The 17,273-nt window shown below is 50.6% G+C and overlaps 1 protein-coding gene across 3 annotated transcripts in view; it reads right to left on the bottom strand.

Moving 5' to 3' along the window:
• Positions 1 to 10,299, bottom strand: part of VDR (vitamin D receptor) — a 57,023-nt gene extending 46,724 nt beyond the window's left edge. The window contains exons 1-2 of one of the 3 annotated variants that reach the window (XM_072765450.1): positions 10,160 to 10,229; positions 8,890 to 8,982 (exon numbers count right to left, since the gene is read on the bottom strand). The gene's annotated coding sequence lies outside the window, so the exon portion shown is untranslated. Of the gene's footprint in view, positions 1 to 8,889; positions 8,983 to 10,159 lie in introns of all 3 variants that reach the window. The other 2 variants (XM_072765449.1, XM_072765448.1) reach the window with 2 other exon arrangements.
• Positions 10,300 to 17,273: the final 6,974 nt, after the last annotated feature.

Raw genomic sequence — 17,273 nt, 5'->3', positions numbered from 1 at the left:
TCTCTTTTTCTTTTTCTTTTCTTTCTTCCTCCCTCCCTCCCTTCCTTCCTTCCTCCCTTCCTTCCTTTTTTCCTAGAGACCTTTGCTTGACTATTCATTTCTTTTTGATTTCTCTATGCAGAACCTTCCTTCTAATAACCTATGGGAAAATATCTGACGGGGAATACAGAGTCAGGGAGTGGTGGGGGGAATTTGTTCATGGAATATCACTGGACAGATTTCATTCTAACTCTCCAGAAAGAGACACTCGACCCTATGAAGTTTTATCATGTGCTGGGAAGGAGGCCCCTGGAGAGCGAGCATGCCTCGACTAAGGAGCTCTATATCAACAAGGGCTGTCCTGGTTCCATGCTAACAGTCACATGCGTGTTCAGAGGACGCACTGGAGGCCTACAGGCTAGACCTGGCCATGAATGTGTTCGGTGTGCCACTCCCCACCATCACCACGGGCCATCATGAATTTTTAAAATAGTTGTCAATTTTTTTTGAAAAATAGATAGATGTCACTTTGTGAAAAAGTGGACATCCAGGGATGTCCAGCTGCCTGTTAAAAAAAATGGGAATAATCTGGCCACACTGGGCTGTAGTTCCACTGGCAACCCTACTGCCCTGAGATGGAGCGACTCTTCCAGACCGGGCTGTGCCCTCTGCCCCACCCAACCAGGGCCTGTAGGCCTCCAGCCTCACTCATCATCTGCCCACCACTCTCCTGGAACTGGCCCCCGGTGACAGCAGAGCTCTGTGCTCAGGGAGATAGGGGTAAGAGAAGAGGCCATGGAGGCAGCCTACATGAGCACAAACCCTGCCTCCTGGCCACTTCCCACCAACTGCATCTCAGAACCAGCCATCAGAGCCCTCTAAGCCTGCAAAATGAGAAAAAGAACAATACCTACCTCTTTGTCTGTGAGGCTCAAATGAGATAATGCCCATCAAGTGCTCAGCATGGTGCCTGGCAGTGGCACCTGCTCGAAAAAACGTTAGCTGTTCTGCAGGATTGCTTCAGTAGCGGGGCCAAGTCCTCTGAGCTGCAGCCCGGCTTTTTAGAGTGTTTTAGTCATGCAAACCACTTGCCTTTCAAGTCTCTTTTATATAGCTCAGGGGTCCCAGGCTACCCACAGACATAGTTCCATCTAGCAAACAACTCTTGAGCGTATCTGTGATGAGTTAAGTATTGTGTGGAGTAGGGACACTTCAGAGATGGAACCCAGCCCTGTTCCCAGACAACACAGAGGAGGCATGGACAGCTGAACAGACGGCCACAGCCCTGTCAGGTACAGCTGAGCATAAAGCTCTCCCCTCCCGGCCCTGCCCCGGCTATCCAGGAGCCACCAGGGGTGCCTCTGACTCTTCTTTCTCCTTCTAAGTTCCAAAACTTTCCAGAGCTTTATTAAGAAACACTTAATGGCAAATCAGCCCCACTTCCCCTCCAGTTTCTCAGGCTCCACACTTGAATTCTTCTACTGCACACCGGTTAACATAATTTCATCTCAACAAAGCCATTCAGATCTCAGATGGAGTTCATTATAATGGAATTTTACCTGAGGCTGTCATCCCCCACTTCTTAACATCATGGCACCCAAGATGTCGGGGTGCTTGCCAAATAGGCTGGGCAGAGGTACCTTCCCAGCCCTGGCAGAAGTCCGGAAATTCAGAGTTGTTTGGAACAAAGAACTCTGCCCCGAAGGTGTTTTCCAGCATCATCCTGGCCAGCCTGGAACTGTCCCATTCACCCTCCACTGGCACCATCTACTGCCTCTCTTCCAGCCCTCCTCAGACAGAAAGGGAAGAGAAAAGATGGAGCCTAACAACCCGGTGACTGTGCAGGACAGGTGGTGGGCAGGTGAAGCGGGGGCAGCTGTTCTGGACTTCAGAAGATCTGAATTTAAGTTCTGGTTCTGAGAAGCTCGATGACTTTGGGCAAGAAATTTAACAACTACTTCTCCTCTTCCTCCTCCTCCTCCTCCTCCTCCTTCTTCTTCTTGTCAAGGTCCTGCCTCATACCTGTTTCTTCTTCTTTTTTAAAAAGACTTATTTATTTGAGAGAGAAAGAGAGAGCAGGGGAAAGGGCAGAGGGAGAGGGAAAGAGAAACTTAAGCAGACTCTACGTTGAGTGTGGAGCTCCATCTCATGACCCTGAGATCATGACCTGAGCCAAAACCAAGGGTTGGACACTTAACTGACTGTACCACCCAGGTGCCCCCCTCTTCACTTCTTTGAATGTCAGTTTCCTCTTCCATAAAATGGGGATAACAGTATTTCCTACCCCATAGGATTATTAAGGGGCACATGTGAAAAAATGCATGAAAAATTTTAATACAGTGCCTGGAATGTGTGAGTTATAATAACCCTTGGGTTATTATGATTGTCAGCTTTTAATATGATATGTTAGCCTCACAAAGGTCAAAGGTTGGTGCAGAGAGAGACAATGGGGGCAGAGTTGGGGTGGGAAGTGATTGGAGACGAGGTGGGGCCCTACCACCAAACCTGGCGCGGGCCTAGTGACCAGGATGAGGCCCAGGGCAGAGGCACTCGCCTACCCTGGAGCTGACAGGCACAGACTAGATGGGTAATTACAGGATTGCGGCCTGGGGTGGCCCATGCAACTGCCCAGCCAGCCACATTCTTTTGTGGGTGGCTGGGTGAGTGGGCAGCTGGCTGTTTATGTGGCTGCCAGGACACTGGCTCTATCGAACGTCTATTCACCCCAGCACCTCCAGGCAGAGTGTTCAACCTTGGAAGGGGAAAGGATTCTCCGTGGACATTCTGCTCCTTTCCCCAGGGCACCTCCTCTGTTCTCTGCACCCCAACCCTCTAGCACCCCCTGCTCCTCAGATTGGACAAGTCAGAGGGTCAAAGATTGTGGCCAGACTCTGAACCTCACCTGAAGCTTTCAGATGTTCAAAAAGCCCTGGACAGATGTAAATCCCTCACTGTCCCCAGCACCCTGAGCTCTGATTAGCTAATAAGCACAAAGTTCTGATATTTCCATGTCCTTTTCTCAAAATCAATGCCTAGAGAGAAGATATACCATCCCAACACCCCTGACAAAATGCAATTCAGTGGTTATTAATCGGTCGCCTAGTATGCACTCAGCACTTCCACCAGGCTCTGGGTCGAACTGAACAGAATGCCAAGTGTTGGGATGGGCCTGGAGACATGGGATCCCTCCCTCACTGTTGCTGGAAGCCCAACAAGGAAGACTTCAACCGCACCCAGGGATGCTTGCACAGAGCTCGCAGAGTCAGGCCGTGGCCAATACAGGGCCACCTGTGTACAACACCAGATAGGTGGACACGGAAGCTGGTCAAGGAAGATTCAATTATGCAACTTTTTCATTTTAGAAATGAAGTCTATATCAGGTGTTGAAGAGGATGGGGGAAGAAGGGGAAATTTATCCACTGCTGAAGGGAGTGCTTTTCGGTACAACTGTGGAGAAGGGTTTGGCACTGCAGAGCAATGCCAAACAGAATTCCATGTGCCCCAGCAGCTCAACCCGCAGGTGTGTGCCCCGGAGAAACACCTACGCGTGCACCAGGACACAAGCACAGCGTAGTCCAGGCAGTGGTGCCATAATAACTCCAAACTGGAAACAACCCAAACGTCTATCACCGAGACGGAGGATGTACAAATTGTGGCACATCCTTGCAATGGACACCACACTGAGTGAAAACTAGTGAACTGCCTCTGGGTGTGTCAACACAGAAGCATCTCAGAAACGTGACCCGGAGTGAAAGCCGTACATCACAGAGAACATGCGTGTGGGTGAGCCCCAAGACATGTGAAGGTAAACAATACACTGCTTTGTAAAGCTGACATAGATGACAACTTTAAAAGAAAAAAGAAAAAGAAAAGGAAGAAAATAACTCATTAAGATTCAAAATATTAATGGGGTGGAGAGGGACAAAGGGGATGCAAATGGGGGGGAAGAACAAGAGCTGTTAAGGCACTTCAGATGTTCCATTCCGAATTTGGGTGATGTGTACAAGATACATATAAGACATAGATATTATATTATTTTTTAATCTATACATAAACATATTGTGGGTATAGTTCACACACTAAAAAAAAAAAAAAAAAGGAATTGAAGACTCCGAGTCCCAGAGAAGCTAAATAACTTTCTCAAGCTCGTTAGCTAACAAATGGCCACAAGAGAAATGTACCAAATCTGAGTTCAGCCAGGTGCCAAGGCAGTCACTCTTGATTCTAAAGGGACCTCTCTCAACGGTGAGTTTCTGGTCTTGTAAATTTGCGAACAGTTGCAAGAGTCTTTTCTTTTCTTTTTTTTTTTTTTTTTTTGAATTATTTTTTTTAAATTGGAGTTCAATTTGCCAACATAGAGCATATCACCCAGTGCTCATCCCATCAAGTGCCCCCCTCAGTGCCCGTCACCCAGTCACCCCAACCCCCTCCACCTCCCTTTCCACTACCCCTTGTTTGTTTGAATCTTTACTTTTCGCTGTTAAATTCCCAGCGTCTTGAATAGTGCCTGTCACACAGTAGGCCCTCAATGCATATCTGCTAAAGGACTGTCTGCCCATGCTTTTCGAGGGCTTACTTTGTGCCAGAGGCTTACGTCATCTCTAATCCTCACACAGCTCCATAAGGGAGTTATTCTTACCCCAGTTTATAGATAAGGAAACTGAGATTCAGAGAGATTAAGAAACCTGCCCAAGGTCACAAACCAGAAAGTCACAAAGCCAGGATCTGAACCCAAGTATGTCTAACTCAAACCCTGTGTTCCTCCTCTTCTGAGAGCACAGCTTCTACCAGCACTGCTGAGCATTTCGGTCGTCCACCAAGGAACCCTGAGGCCCCCGTTGAAGGGCGGCCTGAGCACTTTCTCTTCCTTTTTCCTCTGTCTCCAGGCTCTGGCTCTGCGAGTGGTTGGCAGGGCCAGGCCCGGCACCAGCAAGCAGTGTAGACAGTGGTCATGGGTTAACTTTGCAGCATGGCAGGCTGCTGCATCTCCTTCAACCTCAGATTTCCATATACATGCTGGAGAGAGTAACAAGCAGCTTCTTTCAAGCAGAAGCTGTCCAGGTTAAAGGAAATAAGAAATTGCAAATGCCTGGCGGAGGTCGTCAGATGTGGCTAGAGTCTGTTTCTCCTTCCAGGTGGACTGGGTTCAGGAGGGTTCCTTGAGGGGGAGCTAGGAGGGGGAAGGGTAAATAGGATGAGCTTAGCTCATGGGCTAATGGCCAATGGGACAATGACTTTCCCTTGGTGCCCTTAGCACACAGTAGGTTGTCAACAAGCAGTTTGTTGGAAATTAGGAGAGTGCTTGTTATTTGCCTTCCAGACCATTCGAGTCTTATTTGATCCCATGCTATCTCTCCGCACAGAGCTATCTCTCTGAGTTCTTGTCTGCAATTTTTACCCGAGTTAGGTACCCAAGACTGTTGGAGAGGTCCCGAGGCCTGAGGGTGCTGGCAGAGGGAGCCTCCTTCTGAGAGGTCACTGTCCCCAGAGTAACCTTTGGGCAAAGCGAGCTTGCTCCCAGGTCAACCTGTTCAAACCAGTTAGTGAATCTAACCCTGCCACTCACAAACATTTATTGCAGGCCTATTATGTACAAGGCATGGCACTAAATGCCCTGTGGCTTCCCATGAATGTAGAAGAGGTTAAGAGGGACCCAGGTGTGAGTCCTGACTGTCCCGCTCATCAACTATGGCACATTGCTCAACTTCACCGAGCCTCAGTTTCCCATTGTAAAAGGAGCGTAGCAGAGGTTCCTACCTCACAAGGCTGTGGCAGGTCTGGAAGGCCAAGTGTGTAATGTACCTAGCACAGCACCTGGTACAACAGAGCTGAGCCGTCAGTGAGTAGCTATTCCTAGAGCTACAAGTCCAATGCCAGCAGGTGGCACACACTGGACATGTCACCAGCAAAGCCTTGGGCCTCATTGGTGCCCCACAGTGCCTGGAATGTCACACCTTGCACAATGCCTCAAAGCTCCAACCTGTGGTCAGTAGGCCAGTGAGAGGCAGCAGCTTCCCAGGAACCAGCTTCCGGGTCCTGCCCAAACTCCACTTGCCTGCTGGTACTGCTGCCCACACCCTGCTCAGGACCAGGACTCTCCCCTGTGCAGAATGGGGACTTTGTGCGGCATCTGGTTCTGGAAACACTCCTTGGCCTATTCCCTGGCACGGGACCTGCAGGGCAGGTTCGCAAAAGCATGACACACACTGAGATTCCCCTAGTGTCTGCTGCTTCCGCTTCTCGATTTTGCCTTTACGAACCAGCCACCCCTCACCCCTTCAGCCCAGGAGATCTCTTCCCTTCCCTCTCCCTACAAGTGACCTCAAAGAGTGGGACTTCCCAAGAAGTCTTCACTTGTCTTCTTCGTTGGTTGATGCTGAGAACAACTTCCTTCCTGCCAAGGGTAGACGGTCCCTACTCCGTATCAGTGGTGCTCTGCCCCCATACCAGCTCCCCAATCACTCTCATGTTGGACCTCTGGGGGCTCTCCAGAGAGCCCACCCTGAGCATCTACACCACAAGGACCAAGGACACCGAAGGGAGGGCAATTTCTTTACATGTTACTGCAGCAGGATGCCTGCTAGTCGCTGCCACCAACGCCTAGAGCTTGAGTTGAGCAAGAATAGTTTGTCCCCACCCCGGACCATTTCCCCAATGGTCAGACCAGAAGAGACAGTCAAACTCCAGTGTCCATGGGGAACTGACTCCATCTCCTGTAAGCAGTTTTTCTCTGGCTCTGACCTCCACTCTGCTCACCAGTTCCCCAGAACCTGACTACAGGTGACCTGTGCCCTTTACCCACACGAGCAAGGTTTGACTGCCTCTCCTTTTTGTTGTTTACACGCTTGAGAGCTGGACTTCCCTGTGGCATGGTGTGACCCCCAGAGACCTGGGAAACTGGACAGACAAAATGAAGAGGATGCGGATATGGGGGAAGAGGGAAGAGGAAGCGTGAGGCAAAGTCTTGGCTCCATTATAAATCCCAATTCCCCCAGGGGCAGCTGAAGGGGAGTTGGCAGGCCTGCCTGTCCCTGTCTGAGGTAGGGGTGGGGCAGGAAAACCAAAGGTGGAGCCAGTCATAAGTCAAGGGTGAAGGGAAGTCACACAAGTGAGTGCTAGGTTGGGTTGTGGGAGAGGATGCTGGGAGCAGTGCTGCCCTCAGGGAAAAGCCTGGAATCCAGGGAGCAAGGTGGGGTATTGGGGCTGCCCTCAGAATTAAGCTACGGCCAGCATCCCCTCATCATGAAGGACCTCCCCCACCTTCTCTTTCTCATTAAACCCACTCCCAGCCATCTTCCCCTCACCAGCATGACCTCGCTAGGTTTGGAAATGTCCCAGTGAGGCCTGGACAGCTGCAGCATATGTCCACTGTCCTGACATCAGCGACTGACAGCACCCTGTCACATATGAAGCCTCCCAGTTTGGTTAGTAGATTATATGGTCACTGTCTCCAGCCCATCTGAGAGGGCAGTGACACAGGACAGGGCGGAGAGGGAATTAGAGAAAAGCATGACTGGAAGCAAGGCCCTGCGGTCCAGAGCGACAGGCAGGCCAGCTCCTGTCCTGGATCCTCTCAGAACCAGATGGTAGTAGAGACAGCTGAGGGAAGCTGCCCCTCCTGGGGCTCACACTGTCTCAGGGAAGAGGCCCAATTTGGTGGGTTCTGCTTCCTGTCATCCCACAGAGGGCCTAGCACCAAGCTGGGTGCACAAGAGACTCTTCATCAAACCTTGTCATTTCCTTACTTCCTTCTACCTGCATCCAGAACAGACTCGAGGCAGTGACGAACGGAAAGCTGGAGTGCCAGAGCGCCTCCTGCCCAGCAACGAACTGGAATGTCATCCAAGCTCAGACTTCCAGATGCTCCTGACTCTGGCCCTCTGGCCACCAGAACCCAACTGCTGGACAAAGACAGTAGCAGGTTTCTAGCAGAGGTTCCAGAAGCAGATTTTGGCTGGGATGGCTGCTGCTTCCTGAGCATGTGGGGTGCACAACTGAACAGCTGGAGCTCCCTCTCCTGCTTGGATAACTGCTTGGTCTGGCCCCCAAGCCCCAGGCCAAATGTGGGAGACACTGGCTTTGGACACTGGCTCCCTGCTGTGAGAGTGGAGGGTGGGGTCCAGGAGGTCCTCGTGCTTCCTCTGGGACTTAGCCCCCAAAAGGGGCTAAATGAGTTCTGTCTGATGTGGGATAAGGGAGAAGACTGAAAACCCATAAATACAAATAACCAGGGCACCCCAAACTGTACCAGACCTTCTACAGTGTTTCTACAAATAAAGTGTGATGGCCTTGACTGAGGAGCTTTGAAAGGTCAGGAGAGCTTCCTAACTCTCTTTTCCTCCTTCCTTATCTCACTCTCCTTCTTTTCTTACCTTTTTCCTCTTCCCTCTTTTCTTTCTTTTTACCCCGGAAAGGGTCCAAGTCGTGGCTAATGAGGGACCAGACAAACTGAAGCCATGGGCCCCAGTTAGAGTACAGACTGTGAATCTCCAGCCGTTTTCAGTTTGAGTCAGCCCCACTCCACAGCCTGGTTGTGGGCTCAACTCATAGGGATCCAGAGAGGCTGCTGAGTGGCAGGTAATGGACTCTGGGGCTCCTATTTCTCCTCAAGGATCTGAATCACCCAAAACAAAAGCCAGAGAGAAATTTACAGGCTCGCTACCTGCTGGTCTGGCTGCATACCATTCCAGAAGGATCCTCAATTCCCTCCAGCACTTGGACAGGGAAGGGACAAGGAAGGCCCCCCAATACACAACACTTGCAGTTCACAGGGTGGATGTGCCAGTGCCCAGACTACTCATTTCCACCTCAACAAACCACCCCCACTTCTTAGCTTGTCTCAAAACTGTCTTTGACAACACCATGCCTTCCCTAATCCCAGAATCTTCCTGACTTCTTGTGCACACCCACCTTGTTAACAGAGATGAGCCGCTAACAAGATCACTAGGCAGAAATGGAATGAAAAGGCTGGAAGTCTACAGCACTGGGGTGCACCTCCTGATCCTGGGAGAAGGAGAAGAGGGGTGGATTTACTGCAAGTCCACAATCTCTTCACAGTCAACCCTTTCTGGAATCCTACCACAGCCATCCCATAATCATTACTGTGTTGGGTGTCCCCTTCGCAGGAGTGGCCACCACTGGCCACGAGGAAGACAGCCTTCCAGCAGGGAGCTGGAGTGGAGCTGACTCTGCCCAGGAGAGCTTCTGCAATGCTCAGAAAATGCCTGCCCAGTTGCTTGCCTGGGCTCTGGCCCCTCTGGCTGCAACTGAGCCCAGACAGGAGGCTGACTCACTCACCGCAGGGAGGAGGAGGAGGAAGAGGAGGAGGAGGAGGAGGAGGAGATGCGGGAAGGGCCTCTGCTGCGAGACCCAGTGCTCTCCCAGCCCAGGCAGTCTGGGTCTCAGCCTCAGTGGTCCATGGAGGGGGGGGGGGCAGTGTCCACCGCTCCCTCCAGATCATGCGTTGTTCCCTCCTAGATACTTCTCCTGAATTCTCCCCCCACCACCCACAGAGGTGGGACCCCTCACTCCCCAGACGGAAACTACTCCCTGAGCCCCCTCCTCCATTAGGTGCTTGCGCCTGAGTTCCTCTCAACAGCTATGGCTAGGCTCTCCTGAAAAAAAAAAAAAAAAAAACTAAATCCAGGGTATTAGGGCCAATCAGGTCTAAAATCATTGGTGGTTTGGAGAAGAAATTAAAGGAAAGGAAAAACTCTACTTGAAAGATCCAATTCCACCACCGCAGGTGACCCTACACAGCTCCCAGAAGATGACAAGGCTGCGCACACCCCTCCCCGAGACCTGGCACCCCCGACGGCCGCTCTCCCTTTCTCATTCCTCCACTCCATGCGCAGGCTCCCCAACAGGGGAAGGAAACAAATGCTTCTTGTCGCCCAAGTGCTGAGCACCGAGCTGGCCGAGCAAGTGTGCGTGGACTGCCTGAGCGCCGAGGCACGCGCTGGGGCTCCTTCTCCGACCTCCCCGTGCCCGCCGTCCGGCCTCTGCCGCATGGCACGACAGCCCAGATCCCCGGGAGCCGAGTTTGCTGCTGCGATTTAGACTCCGGCGTGCGTGCACCCGGACCCTCCCGGCCGGGACCCCCGACGCCCCGCCCCCGGGCCCAGGCCCGATCCTGGGACCCCCCGCCCACCCCCGCCTTCCCGCCGCGCGGGGTCCGCACCTGGTCCGCGGTGGGCACGCTGCTCCGCGCTCCCGGCGCCTCCCGCTCGGCCGCTGCCTTTTGACAAGCAGAGACAGCCCAGCACCTGGCCCCGCCCCTCCGTGGCCCCGCCCCTCCCGGGCCCCGCCCCTCCGTGGCCCCGCCCCCTCCGTGGCCCCGCCCAGAGCGCCTGCTGGCCCGGCGAGCGCGCGGACAGCTTAGGGACCCACCTCCCCGCCTCGGGATGCGCAGGTGGGAGGCCGTGCCCGGGGTCGTCCTCCTCGCCTGCGGCGCCCGGGGCCCGGCGGGCTCCTGGCCTCGGTGCGGGGGCGTTGGCCGTGGGTCTGCGTGTGCGGATTCCCGCTCCGCCCGCGTTAGCCTCCGCCCCCCCGCCGCCCGGGTTCTGCCCCGCAGGTGCGGACGCCTCTTCCAGGTGCGTCACGCGCTCCCTGGGCCGACCCGCGCCGGGCTGCCGCGGGCACCCTCCGTTCCCTCTGCGCTCGTGGGAAATCCCGGGTGCCGCTAGCCGTCGCGGTACCTCTGCGGAGCTCCGGGGAGCCCAGCCCGAAGCCACACGCTAAATTAATAAAATTTTAAAAAATAATAATAAAAAAAAAAGAATAAGAAAAGCAAACGGGAAAACGGGCCCGAGTGGAGCCCGGAGCCTTGTCGTCCCCCCCCCCCCCCCACCCCTCCACGCCCCAAGTCCCCTCGCTGCGACCGCGCTGCTGATCAAGTTCTCGGCCCTGTTGCAAACCTCATCCAATGAGCATTGTTAGTCTCAGCTCCCCTGGGACCTGGTCGTCAGGCCCCCCGCCCCCCGCCCCATATGACACTGGTGTGAAGGGAGGAGTTAAAGAGTCTATCATGAGACCTGGAACTGTAGGTAGATGGGGAAAATAAACCATAGGAAATTTTGCCTAGAAATTACTCTGTTTCCTTGACTATGCGCTAGGGACCACTGTAGGTGCTAGAGGACAGATGAAAAAATGTGGTCCCCCCCCCCCCTTAGAGCTCCCAGGCCAGGGGGAGAAGGTACAAATAAATGGTCGTTACAGCATGATATTCTCTAATGGAGATGCCCACAAAGCCATCCAGCGGTTGGTGAGCTCTTCTAGGCAGGGGAGGGAACCATGGCTCGCAGGGCCACGCTGAACAGGTGGAAAATTGAGGCATGGAGAGATTTCGTGATTTGCCCAACATTACACAGCTACTCAATGAAGGACGGTCTGCTAATAATGCTTCTGAACCATTTATGGAACAGTCATGCTGGACTGTATGGCAACCAGCTCCGCTCAAACTCAGTAAGTGGATTAAGAGAAATGGGCTGAGGCTGAACAGAACGAAGAACCATCAAACAGCAAAATTTGTTAAGCACTGACACAGTTCACAAAGAGACGATCATGGAAACTTTAAACCTGGAAAGGTTTAAAAAAAATAGAAGAGAATTTGAGGATGGTTGAATTTGGGGATGGACCATCTATTCCGAGAAGTAGATGGAAGGAAGTGCCCCTTTGAAGATCCTGCCAGAAGGATGAATGGACTCCCTGCTTGTAATGAAAATAAAAGAAAGAATCCCCTTGCCCAGAGCATCATGGGAAAACCAGCAGTGATTCTCATGGGAGGAAAAATATAAGAGGAGATCTCTAATAACCGATACCATGGGACCATGGGACCTTCTCAGGAAGTTCCATGAGCCTCTGTAAGAAGTCACTTTTGTGGTGCTTTATTGGCCAGATGAATGAACCTGGCATCTTAAAAATAAACCTCATCAATCAATCAATCAATCAATCAATCAATAAAAACCTCATCAAAAAGTGGTAGAAGATGACTAGTGAGTATTCCATAACCATTGACTATTGGTCCGTTTTCACAACTCTTCATCTGCCATTCATCACCACCTTTTGAGTCAGGGAGAGTAGAAAATAACTCTCCCTGTTGCACCATCAGGGACAGAGTTGTTAAAGTTCTTGCAGTTTGGGAGTGACAAGAACTTGAATCTAGGTCTTCTCTCTACACTTTCCATTGTTTCATGGTGTCTCTCAAAAAAAAAAACCCCAGTTATTTCCACGGGTTTTTCACCTGTTAGACCACAATCTAGATAACCCAGAATTGTAGAATCATAGAAGTCATCTGAGTCCCCAACATGTTGTGCTCCCATCAGCTCTATCACTTGTCCCTAACCAAGTTCTTTTTATCTTCCCCCAACACCTGAACTTCTCTCTCTCATCTGTGTCTCCAGACCAATCCTCTGTCCGCTTTTTTCTCTCCTGTCAGACCTCTAGTGACATCTCTTGACCAAAATAACTGTCAGTTCTCTGGGCTTTGTAGCAAGTCTTGTCTTTTTTTTTTTTTTTTTTTTTTAAGATTTTATTTATTTACTCATGAGAGACAGAGAGAGAGAGATAGAGAGAGAGAAGCAGGCTCCTCGCAGGGAGCTGGATGTGGGACTCGATCCCAGGACTCCAGGATCACACCCTGGACCAAGGCAGGCGCCAATCCACTGAGCCACCAGGCGTCCCAAGTGTTGTCTTTATGGCAAGGTTGACCACCTGAAAATGAGCCAGCTTGTATTTACATTGAACAAAGATGGGTCTTTCACTTCAGCTTTATTCTTAGGAATGTCGTTTTGTGAAAATAGAGACGCAAGAATCCGTGAGATTCACTTCTCCCAGTTTTGTTGTAATCAATAATCAGCTGCTGATCCTACATTGCCTGAGCCAGGGATAGGAAGGGTGGTTGCTCTCTCCAGACCCTGTTCTCTTGAAGACTTTGATGACAGTCAGCATTCCTGTGCTACAGAGTAGCTTTGAACTCCTCTAGCTTGACTGTGACTTGACACATGTTCTAGAACCTCCACAGAAAACACTAATTTTCTCTTCCTTTTCCCTGAAGTTAACATTTCTTATACTCTCACTTGTCCCCGGGAGGGGTGGTGGTCCTTCCAGCATGTTCACATCGTGTTTTTGTCAATACATCAGAGAATATCTCATAGGCACTTGCTCTGTGCAAGTTGCCATTTTGTAGTGCTATAGATCCAAAGGTCTGTAGAGAAACAAAAGAGCCCTTCCAGGTATGATCTGGCTGGGAGGAAGGATTCCAGAAGTGCCAGGCTGAGGTCACCCCTGTGCACTTCATTTCACAAAATCTGGGGAAAGGCAGAGCCTGGCCTCTCGACCTCTCTACCAGGCTTCTGGTGTCTACGGTGGCCTAGGCAGGCCTGTAGCCAATCCTCAGCTGATGAACTCCCATTTATTTATTTATTTATTTATTTATTTATTTATTTATTTATTTATTCATGAGGGACACAGAGAGAGGCAGAGACACAGGCAGAGGGAGAAGCAGGCTCCATGCGGGGAGCCCGATGTGGGACTCGATCCTGGGACTCCAGGGTTACACCCTAGGCTGAAGGCAGGTGCTCAACCATTGAGCCACCCAGGCATCCCCTGAGCTCCACTTTTTTGCACTTTTGCACTCCCCTTTTGAGGCTGACTCGCATTCTCTGAACTTCTTGCCATGGTGCCAGAGCTGGAGTGGACCATGTTGTCCCTGTGAGGTTCCCAGAGACCCTGTCCCCATGGACAGAGGTTTATAAGCTGTTCAGAGGCTACACTCCAGATAAAACTGTGCCCTTTGAACTCCCCGGAGCACTCCCATCTAACTATTTTCTTTCAATTTTTTTAGGGCTCTTTTCCTCCTTAAATATTTTAGAGTTATGGGCATGATGGAAATGAAGGAAAGACTCTCAGCAAACTCCCTAAGAACATTATTTTTTTTAAAGATTTTATTTATTTATTTATTTGAGAGAGAGAGCAGGAGGAGTGGCAGAGGGATGGGGAGAAGCAGACTTCCTGCTGAGCAGGGAGCCCAATGTGGGGCTCCATCCCAGGACCCTGGGATCATGACCTGAGCGGAAGGCAGACACCTAACTGACTGAGCCACCCTGGGGGCCCCCAAAGAACATTCTGAGAGACACAGAGATTCATGGATTCATAGAAACAGAAGCCACCAGGCATCCTTTCTGTTCCCTTGTTTTCGAGATTAAAAAACATGAAGTCCAGAAAGGTTAACTCATTTGTCTCTTCTAACCCATGCTAGGAATGTTCGCTCTGTTTATGTTCCAGATGGTGAAAATGGAATGAATAAATGGAAGAAGCTGTAAGCAGTGAAAGCAACCCGAACAAAAGGGTCTTCCCAGGACAGTGTTTTTCAAATTTTTAACTGCAACCCATAGTAACAAATAAGTATTTATCATGACCTAGTATACCCATGCATATATATGTTTTATGAAACAAGAGATGCCCTGCATTATTTTCTATTATTTTCCCCATTCTTTCCTCCTTCCCTCCCTTCTCTTTTTCTTCCTTCCATCCTTCCTTCCTGCCTGCCTGCCTGCCTTCTGTCTTTCTGTCTTTCTTTTGGGGAGCCATCAAACTGACTTCACAACCAACAACAAATTGTTAACCTAAAGTTTGGAAAGTCCCTCTCAGCATGGGATCCCCTCCTTTAGAACCTGCACCGTGAGATTCCAGGAAAGGCCTTTGAGAGACCAGCGTGGCTTACACAGAGCACCCTCAGAACTCTGTAGTGACTCCATGGTGGCTCCAAGGCTTTGGAGGATTCTGTCTCCAAGGCCACATGGTCAGGGTAGGTCACTGAGACACATGGATCCACTCAATTTTTGTGGCCTTAGCTCAGCTCTCTTACCATGCTCTTGTCTTTTCCAGCTTCAAGGGGTTCTTTTTGCCTTAGGAAGTCTTATGGCATCTCAGAAATCCTGACTTCAGAACAGGACAGCTCTGGAGGAGTCGTGTGCAATGCCGTAAGTGAGTGTCCACGGAGTCGGCCTGCCCGGGAAGAGTAGAGCACAGATGGTTATTCAATCCAAATTCATCTGGCTCCAGGGCTCCATTCCCAGTAGCCCAGCTCATGTCTCCATCCCCTGGGCTTTTGGCGCTTGTCTTTCCCACCTGCTCCAACATCCTTGAGCCCTAGGCTGCCAGCCTACTGGCCCACACACAGTGTCTGCTGGCAGGGTAAAGCAGAGCCTAGGGGCCGGATGAAGGAGGGTATAGATTCCCACCTGCACCTCCAAACAGAGGCAGCTCCGAGCTCTCCCAGGCTCCCAGGTATTTGCTGGGCTCCCATCCAAACCCCAGCAGACAATGATGACTCTTCAAGCCCCAACCCCAACCATAGAGACCAACAGAATAAACTAGAAGCTCAAGGTCCTTTCCCATCTACAATTGCCTGTGGCTGTAAGTTTTGCAACAACTACAATCACTCTAGAAGGAAATAAAGAGACCCCTAACCCCTAGTCCTCTTATTCTGCTCCTCTAATGAAGAGTGTCTTGTGGGAGAGCCTAGTAGGGGAGGTGAACGGAGGGCCCCATGGCATATAGGAGTAGGTGTCTTGGGAGCAGGTGAGAGCACGGGCAGTCACATCACTGCTACAAAGGTCAGTAGGGGAAAGCTGACTGTTCTCAAAAGAAGCCCCGATTCCACAGAGGGGAGTCTCCTAAGGCAATTAAGCAAAGAGCTCCTTTTCCTTCATACCAGTGAGCAGAAGCCCCACAAGCCTCATCCTGGGCACGCCTGCTTCTTTCTCCAGAAGAACAGGAAGGACATTCCGTAAGCAGTCCAGGAATGCATTAAACAACTCTCCCCTGGGGCCCCAACTCCAGAAAGATGTGGCTGTTGACAGCTCTTCTCCTTTGCCTTTGGCCTCTGGCCTAGGACAAACACTGCATAGCATGGATGCCCCTTTGTTGTATGTGCCTCATTGTCCTTTGTCATTAAAAATGCCACCATTGTTGAAACTGTTGTTTCTGGTGTCCACCTCCACTTCCAATAGAGTTTCGATAGTGGTGTCATGTTGCTTTGTATCATCCACATGTCTTATAGCTGAAAAAGTGGTCTCTAGATTTTTTTTTTTAATTTATGATAGTCACACACACACACACACACACACACACACAGAGGCAGAGACACAGGCAGAGGGAGAAGCAGGCTCCATGCACTGGGAGCCCGACGTGGGATTTGATCCCGGGTCTCCAGGATCGCGCCCTGGGCCAAAGGCAGGCGCCAAACCGATGCGCCACCCAGGGATCCCCTCTCTAGATATTTTGATTATAAATACCTATTGGCAAAAAAGTTGCCATCCCTATACATGAATATGATTCTTAAAGTTCTATCATTAGCTCATAGCTCAAGTCACACTATACAGTTATGGTGGGATTCCTTATCAACATTAGCAAATGTAAGTATTTCAAATAATAATATTTCATGTTTCAAATGATGCTCTTGATACTCTTGAAGCTCTTCACTCACTTCCCTGACACTCCATCTTTCCATTCAGATACTTCATCCAACATACCTCACACGTGGCAGTCTTATAAAAGGACCAAGTGAGGGTGCCGGTGTCAATCTGTATATTAAATGTATTAAAGCTTCATTTTTAAAGGATAAAAAAAACAAAAAAAAGAAAGCCTTTAACACTGTCCTCATGTACCCAGTAGATCATGTGGTCCATCCTTCCTTGTAGACATCTGCACTAGAGAACAGAGAAGTAGGTTTTAGACTGCGAGGATTCAGCAAGTTCGGGTGACCCATCCAAGTGTACAATTGCTGAGTTACAAGGCAGGGACCAGAGGCCAAATCGACAGCCATGAAATCCAGGTCTCACTCTACATCACCCTGTGTCTCCTCTCTCCTCTGCTTTGTGAAGAAATGGAGGCACACTATATATGAGACTGAGAATCCCTTGAAGGCTAAGAAACTACATTCTTTGATCCACTTGGCTATTGAAGCAAAGCCTGAGGCAAGATCCAGGTAGAACCTACTGTGGACTGTGTCTGGAACCAGAGCTGCCCATAGTCTGATGCCACAGGCCCCCAACAGACTAAAACAGAGAGGCAAACAGGACATGCTCTCTTGGCACTGGCTACTAGCAGGAAAGGTTGTGGTGACCACTTGTGGGTAATTAGGAGTAGAAGAGTAGCCTTTACATTCTTCACTTGGCCACCAGCTTCCTTCAACCCACATTCTCAAGGATAGTTGTCACTCAGGGTTGCTAGAGCCAGGGTGTCCAGCTTGACCTCTGAGTGGTAGTGGCCAAGGCCAGAAAGAGCATGAT

Source organism: Vulpes vulpes, chromosome 8 (assembly GCF_048418805.1).
Source record: "Vulpes vulpes isolate BD-2025 chromosome 8, VulVul3, whole genome shotgun sequence".
Classification (NCBI taxonomy): Eukaryota; Metazoa; Chordata; class Mammalia; order Carnivora; family Canidae; genus Vulpes; species Vulpes vulpes.
This window is presented reverse-complemented; position numbering and strand designations above follow the sequence as displayed.